General features: G+C 37.9%; 1 long non-coding RNA gene across 1 annotated transcript; it reads right to left on the reverse strand.

Annotated features, from left to right (window-relative positions):
- Positions 1-1,810: 1,810 nt before the first annotated feature.
- On the reverse strand, positions 1,811-3,014 carry LOC118766792. Its single transcript, XR_005002708.1, has 2 exons — positions 2,450-3,014; positions 1,811-2,307 (listed from the first exon to the last, which is right to left on the reverse strand). It is a non-coding gene; the product is annotated as an uncharacterized LOC118766792 (long non-coding RNA).
- Between the last annotated feature and the right edge of the window lie 9,771 nt (positions 3,015-12,785).

A 12,785-nucleotide genomic window follows, 5' to 3' on the forward strand; every position in this document is an offset into this window, starting at 1 on the left:
TTCACTTGCCTCAACAGGTCTTCACAAGCAGAGTTTTAGTGTCCAAAGAAGGAAAAGGTACGCATAAGTGGGCTGGTTACACCCCTTGGCATAGGCCACGAGATTATGGTCTCATTTGGCTTGCCGGGTCTTCTCACGCACGGCATATTTCCAAAAGTCTCGGTCACTAGTCATTCCTACATTAGAATTCAAATTATCAAAGTGTGGAACAAGCATGTTCTTTACAGTATTATCTATTTGGTGCTATGCAATTTCATTTTGGAAACAGTTTTGCAGTTCTGTATTTTGTAAAAATCTACTAAATATATCACTAAGTTATCTTTGAATTTTCACTAAATATTTTAATTAAAAAATTGATAATATGAATTGCTTTAAATACAACGACTATATTATGTTTTTTTTTTTGTTTACAAATGGCTTGCTGAGAGATTGGATATCTTACTATAATGTCACATCTAAAAACCTGCAGCATACTTTTGATAAATCAGCAGTGACTTAACACAATTGCTTAAGGTTGATAATTTTTGGTGTTTATTAATCGAAATTCTTTGCTTTGTTGGAGTCCAAGTCAATATTTCCCACACTTAATATCCAATGTGATAATTTTTAATTTAAAAAAGAAAAATTCTAAAGTGGGGCGAAATGAGTAATTACTAATTTCAATAATCTCACTTCTTTAATGGCATGGTGCATAAATATGTTAGGGAGACCGTGAAGAAGCTACAAAGGATTTTTATGTTTTTAGATTTAGTTGAGTTTCATTAATTTCATATCATGTGCCCTTTTCCTCTGATCCTCTTTCAAATGTTCAAGATATTTAAAACTTTTGCTGCGTTTCTCATCATTCTAATGTATGAAAATGGATATCGATGTGTATGAGTCTGATTTCAAATGCAAGGATCTTTTTGGTTCCAATGGCAGTTTTTTAACATAATTTCTAGGTAACTAAAAAATTTTAAACTTTGTATACTGGTAGAATGTGTTTATAAAACATCTTTTCTCTTGGCTTTATTGAGAAAATTCTATGGTTTGTAAGATATTTGTTGATTTTTTCTTCAATTTCTGCAATTTCAACCAATCAATGACGTCTATTGAGGTGAAAACATTCTGTGCCGTATGAACATGTCCCTCGTTTAAGAATCAGATTGGGTTTATTTACATTTCTGGAGAAAAAAGATACCCTTCCCCCCACCCCTAACCCTAAAACAGATTGAAATGCAATAGATTGATACTAGGGTTATAATCATGGGTGACAATTTCATATGACACCGCTAGAAAAAACTGCCGTTCAAACCGAAAAGATCCGGGTTAGGGGTGGGGAGAAGGGTGTCTTTTTTTCTTCACAAATGTAAATAAACCCAATCTGTTTCTTTTTTTTTTACCTCAATAGACGTCATTGATTGGTTGAAATTGCAGAAATTGAAGAAAACACAAACAACAAATCTCTTACAAACTATAGACTTTTCTCAATAAAGCCAAGAGAAAAAAGATGTTTTATAAACACATTCTACCAGTATACGAAGTTTAAAAGTGTTTAGTTACGTGGAAATTATTTAAAAAAAACTGCCGTTCAAACCGAAAAGATCCTACATTATATTTAAAAATTCATTTTCTTACTAAATTGTTTAAGAAAAAGAAAAAAAAAAAGCCGCCTTGTCTCACACCATTAAACTCGCGCAACGCAAGCGAAGCGGGTTGTGCTGCGCATGCGCTCTGATTGCGCCTGTCTTTTGTGAGAGACCGAATCCTTCCAGCGGAGCCGCTTCATGTCTCCAGTTGCTCGGTAAGTTTGTTGTGGATCTTGTTTTTAGCTTTTTACCTGCGATTTTCTATTAACGTGTTATTAGCTATTGTGTACAGAGAATGCGTGTCGCATGAAATATTCATCGATTGCCATTTATTTTAAAATTCCGTCTCTCAAGAATTATCGTTGTCAACGGTTTTTATTTCCTGCTGCCAAGATTTTCGCCCGTTTTTTTTCTCTCACTTTTTGCTCTGCTGACCTTCACCTTGCCCCCGATCGTTCCGGGCACCTCTACGGCAATCAACACACATGTTATAAACTATTCAAGCTGTTGTCCATTGATTAGTGTATTGTAAGTCAATTTTTCAGATTGTTTCCTATCTTGAATGTATTGTATCATTTCTGATGATGTCTTTTTCTTCCCCAAATTAAATCTAAAACGGAGCTGAGGTTGTTGTTTTAAGTACAGATCATGTTTTCATGTTTCTTTATAGTACATGTCCAATCAAAACTTTCTCAGCTGTGACTGTTTTGTTCCTCTTCTTAAACAATGTATCTAATACCTATTTCTTTATTGCCCACAAAGGGGACAAACAAGGACAGGCAAAGGGATTTAGTCGATTACATCGACCCCAGTGCGTAACTGGTACTTATTTAATCGACCCCGAAAGAATGTAAGACAAAGTCGACCTCGGCATCTAATACCACATTATATCTCTTTCCATTTTCTTAAGACAGTAGAAGCAATTCGAAATAGATTTCTGATCAAGTAACCCAACAGAAAGGGTCTTTTCGGTCTCTTGTTGGTTCCTTAGTCGACGGGGGTCGGAGTTCGATGCTTTAATATTTTTCAATTCAAACTTCGATATTACATTTTATTCCTTTTGGGCCAATAAGATTATTCTTCGTTTTTACACCGCATTATCTTCTTTTTTGTTGTTAAATCGGCGCTTATGACGAAATAGGCTTTTCGAATTATTTACCTCTATAATGGATATTTAGAAGAATCGAAGATTTTGGTCTTGAGGAAGAAGGAAACATACCCTTGCTGGTATATTTACCTTATACCTGTTGACTAACTTACTGCTTGTTCTTCTGGGTTTTGTATGTATGCATGCATGTCTCTGTATGTAAATATACATGTGGATATATAACTTTCGTTATTTTTCCCTCTATACCGACCTGTAATGTTTTCGAGTATACATTGTCAGGGAGACTCTGCTTAAAGTAGAAGAAATAGCCAAATTCTTTGGCTGCTATTTCTAAAAGTTCGGTGTGTGGTAAAGCAATTTTTTTGCTGAACCTTATTATATATATATATATATATGAAAGAAAAAAAGGTGTTCAGAATGCTGGATGGTTGTAAAAATACATATTTATTTACAAATCACGTAAATAAATATATATTTTTACAACCATCCAGCATTCTGAACACCTTTTTTTCTTTCATATGTATTAAATCTGTACATCACCCCCAATACTTCTAACATATATATATATATATATATATATATATATATATATATATATATATTAGAGGGAAACCACTATGTGGACACCCATGTGCTAGAAATAGATCCGCTACGGTCTCACCACCAAGAAATGTTCTCAAGAAAAATTTAGCAAAACAACCAAATTTTTCTTGAGAACATTTCTTGGTGGTGAGACCGTAGCGGATCTATTTCTAGCATATGGGTGTCCACATAGTGGTTTCCCTCTAATATATATATATTATACAGTTTTTACTGAACCTTCAGTTTTTTTTCTTATGCTAGACCACTGGTGTGAAATCGATGTTAATTAAATTAATATCTAATTAATCATCCTTATTTTGAATTTATATATATTTATATATATCCACATGCGTCGTTTTGTTTGAATTTACCTGTAATTATTGCCAGCTTTGGTAAAAGGGTAGAGGACTTGTTGAAACCATCGATCCCAGTTCTTGACTGGCACTTTATTCTATCGAACTGTGAGAAGGGTTTGAACATTAGCCGGGACGAAAAGAGCCGGATACATATGTATTAGCGGTTAATTCAATCAACAACATTGTCTTTCATTTTAAAAAAAGAGAACTTTGTATCCCACAAAAATATATTCGTAGGCTATATTTCAAAATTGTGTCTGTTTTCCAATGTTTTCAGTTTATTTCCAGTAAGTTATTAATTATATTAAGGTCACAGTCTGTAATTAGCGGTCGATTTATTTAAATTAAGTTATATAATTAAATTTGTTGTCTGCTTTTTCATGTCATATTGGAAAAACAATTCGGCTGTGGTTTTGAAATTCAAACTTATCAGGCAGAAAGTCAATAAACAGAACATTTCCCAACTCAGATCGCATTTGTATAATTTTAAAACGCAATTGGGACTCTGTCAGTTTTTTTGGAAAGTAGCAAATTAACGAAGACGTTGTTGTCTCCCTTTGATCGCGAAAGTAAAACGAAATTAAGATTTATTTTTTCAGTGGCTTTGTTACAGGAAGGGTATGGTACCCTTAACTTTTTTAGGGCTCCAAGACAGATTGGGAGAATTATGGTCGAAACTTGGGTCCTAAACGCGAAACGAATTCGGTTCCGGCGTTTAGGTAGAATTTTGAACCAGATAGTGGATTAAGCCTACAATCTATGCCTTCTTTATTCACTAACTCCAACTCCAGTAAAATCTAATCTGCTAATCTAAGTAAGATATTAGGATCTTTTCGGTTTGAACGGCAGTTTTTAACATAATTTCTAGGTAACTGAAAAATTTTAAACTTCGTATACTGGTAGAATGTGTTTATAAAACATCTTTTTCTCTTGGCTTTATTGAGAAAATTCTATAGTTTGTAAGATATTTGTTGTTTTTTTTCTTCTTCAATTTCTGCAATTTCAACCAATTAGTGACGTCTATTGAGGTAAAAAAACATTTTGTGCCGTATGAATATGTCCCTCGTTTAAGAAACAGATTGGGTTTATTTACATTTGTGAAGAAAAAAGATACCCCACCCCTAACCCTAAAACAGATTGAAATGCAATAGATCGATACTAGGGTCATAATTATGGGTGACAATTTCATACAACACTGCTAGAAAAAACTGTCATTCAAACTGAAAAGATCCAGATATTATCCTACTGGGGAATTCATTACATTGAAATTATACAATATTATCATATTGCTGCAACTTAAAGTAGGTTTTATCACTTGAATTGTTGCCGAAACAATTATGACTAATCTACAAAATTAGATTTGGATTTAAATTAGAAGGATATTTTCCTTGTTAATCTTAAAAGATAAGTGGAATTATCAGTTATCTGGCCATAGTTGAAGGATGAAATATGCTTTTCTCTATATATATGATAAACACAACCAAATTGGATCAAAATCAGTTATTATTGTGAAATGAGCTTGTTAACCATTCTGTCATCATCATCGATGATGATGACAGAATGGTTAACAAGCTCATTTCACAATAATAACTGATTTTGATCCAATTTGGTTACTGATTTTTTAACATTGCCCCTGGTTGATCCAAGCTTTGTGGGTGAAAAAGTGAGTGGATGGAAGTTATGGTTGTGTATCAGATGGATTCAAAGCCTTGATTCTCTGGCATGCCTGTTTCTAAGGGAGTGCACTGGACGGCACTGCGCTCTCACTATTAAATGGTGCACCCTCAGATTTACAGTGATACACTTTACCATTATTACAAATCAGTACCCACCCAGAATATTCTGAAGCAGCCCCAGGCACCAAAGTCCGGCAATAGGCCTGCTCTCTGGGATGCTCCAGCATCCTGCCTCCACTATTGTTGTCTTTCCTTATATAATGCAGAATAGTTTTGTGTATACCTATTTCTTTACTACCCACAAGGGGCTAAACACAGAGGGGACAAACAAGGACAGACAAACGGATTAAGTTGATTACATCGACCCCAGTGCATAACTGGTACTTAATTTATCGACCCCGAAAGGATGAAAGGCAAAGTCGACCTCGGCGGAATTTGAACTCAGAACGTAACGGCAGACGAAATACGGCTATGCATTTCGCCCAACGTGCTAACGTTTCTGCCAGCTCACCGCCTTATATATATATATCATCATCATCGTTTAACATCCGCTTTCCATGCTAGCATGGGTTGGACGATTTGACTGAGGACTGGCGAACCAGAAGGCTGCACCAGGCTCTAATCTTGATCTGGCAGAGTTTCTACAGCTGGATGACCTTCCTAACGCCAACCACTCCGGGCTTCTTTCAGTTTCCATTTACCAAATCCACTCAATGTTTTGATTTACCAGGGGCTGTAATAGATGACACTTGCCCAAAGACATTTGGGCTTGTTCTTCCATTCCCCTCTAGCTTCTCAACACTTGATATAGAACCACCATCTCTTCTTTTAACCCCCCCCCCCAGTACCATTTAGCCGAGGAGGTTTTTTTTTTGTTTTTGCTTTCTTTTACTTTTCCCTAACTTTTTCCTTCTTGATGTTCTTTTCTTGTCTTGCCTTGCAAATTATTTGCCTGCTAGTGCACAAAAAAAAGGACCCAGTACATTCTGTAAAGGGGTTCACATTAGGAAGGGAATCCTGACATTGGAATTTGATGTTGCCTTACCTGATCCTGTTGAACCATCTCCAACTTGAGTCAACATGGAAAATGGCTGTTAAATGATGATGATGTATCTGTGGAATGCTCAACTACTTTTACACTAATTTGTTTCAGCCATTAAACTGTAGCCATACTGGGGCACCACCCTGAAGAACTAATTTTCCCCTGTACTTATATTCTTTTTTCAAGCCTGGTAGTTATTCTGTTGTTCTCTTTTGCTAAGTTACACACCACTGGTTGCCAAGTGGTGGCAGGGGTCAAACACATACACAGACACACATGGATATATACATATAAATATTGATTTATTTCTTTTAGTTTCCATCTACCAAATCCACTCACAAGGCTTTTCTCACCCTGAGGCTATAGTAAAAGACACTTGCCCAAGGTGCCACGCAGTGGGACTGAACTCAGAATCATGTGGTTGGGAAGCAAACTTCTTAGCACACAGCCATGCCTGCACCTATGTTCACTATTGCTCTAAATTTATTCCTCTTGTTGAAATAAATTGTTAATATTTTTTACTTTGTTTTACTGTTTCTTTTAGCAGTTTATCTTCAATGGCTTCTGTGTTGGGATCCACCATTATGAGGAAAAATGGCCCCATAATTTGTCGATCTTTCTCACGAACAGCTCTGCCATTATTGAAAATATCACAGGTAATTTCTTTAAATATTTCTTCATAACGTATGATTATAATTTCTTAGAGTGGTTTCATAATCCATTCACTGTCATGTGTTCAATTCTTGTGAGTGCCCTTTCTGTGCCACCTGTTACCTCTCCCCTTCCCCTGAGACACCTCTTGTGAATGCCTTATTTCATCCTTAACACCCTTTCATACTGGTCCCTTACCTTTGTTTATCATATATGAGAGAGAGTGGGAGGATGTATATACCATCTTTATCATCAAATGTCTGTTTTCCATGCTGGCATGGACTGGCCAGTTTGATCTGAGCTGACAAGCAGGGAAACTACAACAGGTTCCAGTTTGATTTGGCTTGGTTTCTGTGGCTTGATGCCCTCTCTAACAACAACCACTTTCCAGAGTGTACTGGGTGCTTTTTACATGGCACCATATATATATATATATATTTTGCAGCTCTTATTGGTCCAAATCAGATATGCAATCTAAGTGGGTGTCTGGTCTAAAAAGCCATGATGGATCTAAGGTGTAAGTACAAGAGGTAGCCAGACTCTGCATATATATACATACATACATATATATATATATATATGATGGACAATGGATACGGCTTTGTATTTTCTTGTTGAACAACCTGCATACATGATTTGTTTATTGTGATAAAATGTTTATGCTGTACGTTAGCTCACTTGCTTTATCATATCAGCTTTACCTGTACTGGCTTTTAGGGTATTCTTTTTGCTCTAATGAGTATATATCACTGTCACTGTGACCGACCAGGCTATCAGATGTTGCTACACATCGCTGGTCACAATGCGCTTCGCATTGTTTTAGCCTTCAAATGATGCCACCCCGCTGGCTAAGCGGGCAGGCCAACATTAGAAAGAGTGAGAGAAAGTTGTGGCGAAAGAGTACAGCGGGGATTGCCACCAACCCTACCGGAGCCTTGTGGAGCTTTAGGTGTTTTCACTCAATAAACACCCACAACGCCCGGTCTGGGAATCAAAGCCGCAATCCTATGACCGTGAGTCCACTGCCCTAACCAATAGGCCATTGCGCCTCCTAATGAGTATATATATATATATATATATGTATATAATCATCATCATTGTTTAACATCTGCTTTCCATGCTGGGACCGGTGTCAAACAATTTATTTCAATTTCAAACAACAACCTTCATGGTTTCCCCTTCAAAGTAACCCCCCTTGAGTCTAATGCACTTTTCCATCCTTATCTGCCATGCTTCTGAGCACTGCTGGAAGGATTCATCTGGGATGCCCCTCAGCTCCAACATTACGGCCCTCTTGATGGCCTCCATGACTTCTTGATGATTCTCTTGAGCTTGGGGAAAAGAAAAAGTCACACAGAGCAATGTCAGGTGAATAGGGAGGTTGTTTCAGTATAGGGGTGTTCACGACCGGTGACTGCTGGATGCTCAGGGCGTTGTGAGCAGTTGCATTGTTGTGGTGAAGTAGCCACGATTTGTCCTGCCACAATTCTTCTCGTCTCTTCTTGCACACTGAGCAAAGCAAATGCCATAAGATCCCTTTGTAGACTTTGCCGATTGACCCACTCGACATTGACCTCAGTCCTGTTCACTGAAGGCCTCCTGCTCCTGGAGTCATCTTCCACCTCCTCGCACACCTTTTGAACCTCTTGTACCACTCAAAAACACGTTTGTGTGACATAGTTATTTCTTTACTACCCACAGAGGGGACAAACAAGGACAGACAAACGGATTAAGTCGGTTATATCAACACCAGTGCGTAACTGGTACTCAATTTATCTACCCCGAAAGGATGAAAGGTAAAGTTGACCTCGGCGGAATTTGAACTCAGAACGTAATGCCAGACGAAATACGGCTATGCTTTTCGCCTGGCGTGCTAGCATTTCTGCCAGCTCGCTGCCTTGTTTGTGTGACATGGTGTCAACTCCATTCACTTGCTGAAGCATTTCAAGTGCTTGTGATGGAATTCTCCCCACCTGGACCATAATTTTCAGGTTTATTCATTGCTTAGTGTTCATCATTTGTTCCTCAGTGCTCAGAGCTGAATGACCTGAAAAAGAGGTGGTGTAAACAAAAGCATGTGAAAAACTATGCAGTGGTTGCAGAAGCCTAAAATTACAGTTATATGCTCTCAAGATATCATGTCAGATGATAACACAATCTACTCATCTCTCTTTCATCCAAAGCTCATACACCCAGTCCTGTTACTTTTCAGACAGACCTCGTGTGTGTGTGTATATATATATATATATATATATATATATAATCAACATCAATGGAAATTGTAGCTGTGATACCAGTGCCGGTGGCATGTAAGCGAACCATCCGAATGTGGCCGTTGCCAGCGCCGCCCAGACGGGCCTCCATGCCGTTGGCATGTAAAAAGCATCCAAATACACTCATGGAGTGGTTGGCATTAGGAAGGGCATCCAGCCATAGAAACATTGCCAGATCAGACTGGGCCTGGCGCAGCCTTCTGGCTTCCCTGACCCCAGTTGAACCGTCTAATCCATGCTAGCATGGAAAGCAGACACTAGATGATGATGATGATATATGTGTGTGTGTGTATATATATATATATATAGACACACACACGCAGATAGATAGATCTTGATATGAGACTATTCTAAAATTACCAGGCCGAAAAAACCAAAAAGCAGCCAACTTCAGACAGCTTGCATTGTCAGTCAATAACTGAAATCAATAAAAGAATGTGTAATGAACAGTTTTGGTTAAACACTAAAGATATGCAGTAACTTTGCACTACCTTACTTTGAAGTTATATTTTGTAATGTTATGTTCTGCAATATCAGTATAGAAACCAGATGAATTTTAACTTCACTCCAGTTAATCTCTCACTCTTTTCTGTCAGATTTCTTGCAATTTAAAAAAAAATTCTCATGTATGGTTAAGATGTAATACCAAATGTCAGCTGAGGGGCGGCGAGCTGGCAGAAACGTTGGCATGCCGGGCGAAATGCTGAGCGGTATTTCGTCTGTCGTTACGTTCTGAGTTCAAATTCCGCCGTGGTCAACTTTGCCTTTCATCCTTTCGGGGTCGATAAATTAAGTACCAGTTATGCACTGAGATCGATATAATCGACTTAATCCGTTTGTCTGTCCTTGTTTGTCCTCTCTGTGTTTAGCCCCTTGTGGGTAGTAAAGCAATAGGTATTATGGTTTTTCAGACCCCTCCCCTATATCCCACTAAATCTTAGTCTGCTGAGCTCAGACAATCATAAATGTTAAAAGCTAAGTCTTAAGACACCTCTTCTTTGTTTAATTGACGGGCATCAATTTCTAGAAACATACGGTTCTTACTATTTTTAGAAGAGCAAATAAAACCTGACACTATTAAACTATACAACTTTATTTAGGTGTCATATTTATTTGGGTATGTGGGTATTTTGAAAGTACCTCAGTCCTGTTCACTGAAGGCCTCCTGCTCCTGGAGTCATGTTCCACCTCCTCGCACACCTTTTGAACCTCTTGTACTACTCAAAAACACGTTTGTGTGACATGGTGTCAACTCCATACACTCGCTGAAGCATATCAAGTGCTTGTGATGGAATTCTCCCCACCTGGACCATAATTTTGCAAGGGATAGATCCTGTTCAGCCACCCTGTCAGGATACAGTGAAGTCGTGAGACTGCAGCCTCCTGGTGGATTGTGAAGAGGTCGTGGAAGAGCTCAAATGAACCATTGATGCTGAGTGGAGAATCTCAGAGGATCAATGGTCAGGATCTCCAAGCTCTATCAAGAAAGTAACTGCAATGCATCCATAGGGGTGGTGGCCATGGTCGTGTAATCAACTAATGAAAGATTCACTATACTCTTTACTCTTTTACTTGTTTCAGTCATTTGACTGCAGCCATGCTGGAGCACCGCCTTTAGTCGAGCAAATCGACTTATTCTTTGTAAGCCCTGTACTTATTCTATTGGTCTCTTTTTGCTGAACCGCTAAGTGACGGGGACGTAAACACACCAGCATCAGTTGTCAAGCAATGCTAGGGGGACAAACACAAAACACAAACACACAAACACACACACACATACATATATATGAAAGGCTTCTTTCAGTTTCTGTCTACCAAATCCACTCACAAGGCATTGATCGGCCCGGGGCTATAGCAGAAGACACTTACCCAAGATGCCAGGCAGTGGGACTGAACCCCGGAACCATGTGGTTGGTTAGCAAGCTACTTACCACACAGCCACTCCCACGCTTATGACTCAAGATCCCAATTCAAATTTATAATAATGGAATTGCATGGCAACAGATAGTCTGAGAATCTGGGAAAGCAGATTTTGTTTGTTTGTCGTTAGACATTTAATTGTTCTAATTTATATACTGACAATATTAATGAACTAAATTGAGATTATTAAAAAAAATGTTATTCTTTATTTGCAGGCAGAGGGTTCGTCGAGCAGCAGTAAAGTCGATCAGTTCATCTTACCAGTTGCTGTTTTCTTGTCACTGTTTGGTTTTAGTGTCTCACTGTTCAGCACCAGGCAACTCTATGATAATTCTTCCAGATCACCCTTCAAGAGATAATGATCTTCACACATTAGGGTTGATAAAATACGAACTTATTATCAAACTCGACATGTAAGATAAACGTGAACTTATCAAACTCCAAAGAAATATACTCAATATATTTATAAAACATACAACTATTTTGTGAAAGAAAAACAAATTTTATTCTCAATGTTGTAGTTGTATTTATTAATAAAAAGCTGCAAAACACGCTAAGTGTTTTTAATCTCTTTCAAGGTTTTAATCCCGACACTTGGTAAATCTTTTGTTTCTATGGAACCCAGTGACGTGTAATGAAAGTCGCTCTCAGCAACTGCATTTAAACTGGCCACATCTGGGCCCAAATATTCTACTTGCTTTATGTTCACATTGATCAGAACCAGCCTCCTACACCTACCCTACAATATCATTCTAAGAAATCACTTCATCAAAATCTCAAAGCTATGAGATGATGCATAATAAATTCAAAGCAATGTCAATTAATAAACATTATATTCGACAGAATAATCTGAACGCTACAGGGTTAATTTGGTAAACCATCATTGAATATCTTTGCTTTACTCTAGCCTTACTTGCTCATAGCATAATGACAAGATATATATTTAGTCTTCTGCTAAGATACTGCTCTCCTTGCAACACTTTTGAGGATTTATGAACATGCATTAAAACTATCATAACTGATTGATCATCATCATCATCGTTTAACGTCCGCTCTCCATGCTAGCATGGGTTGGACGGTTCAGCTGGGGTCTGGGAAGCCAGAAGGCTGCACCAGGCCCAGTCTGATCTGGCAGTGTTTCTACAGCTGGATGCCCTTCCTAATGCCAACCACTCTGTGAGTGTAGTGGGTGCTTTTTACGTGCTACCGGCACAGGTGCCAGGCGAGGCTGGCAAATGGCCACGATTGGACGGTGCTTTTTTAGCCAAATTTCTTTCTGTCTGTTTCTAAGGTTGCCACAGTTTGTTAGGGGGAGCAACTTGCTGGTTTTCAACTAGAATTATATGAAGTACACTTGAAACTACCCACCACCATTCTACAATTGCACAATTTACAAAATCTTTAAAAAAAAAAAAACAACTGTTAGAAGTAGTCTGATAACCATCCATTTGTTTAAGCATTAAAAATTTTTTTTTTATAGATAGGTAATTGTTGGAAAATTATTTAATCATAAAATTAAAGATTTTGTTTCAAAATAAAACTTTTACGGGCTACTAGTCTACCCTTGATCCGTTGGGTCACTGATTGTTCAGGTTATAAAACATTGAAG

The sequence above is a fragment of the Octopus sinensis genome, linkage group LG17 (genome assembly GCF_006345805.1).
Source record: "Octopus sinensis linkage group LG17, ASM634580v1, whole genome shotgun sequence".
In the NCBI taxonomy this organism is placed as follows: domain Eukaryota; kingdom Metazoa; phylum Mollusca; class Cephalopoda; order Octopoda; family Octopodidae; genus Octopus; species Octopus sinensis.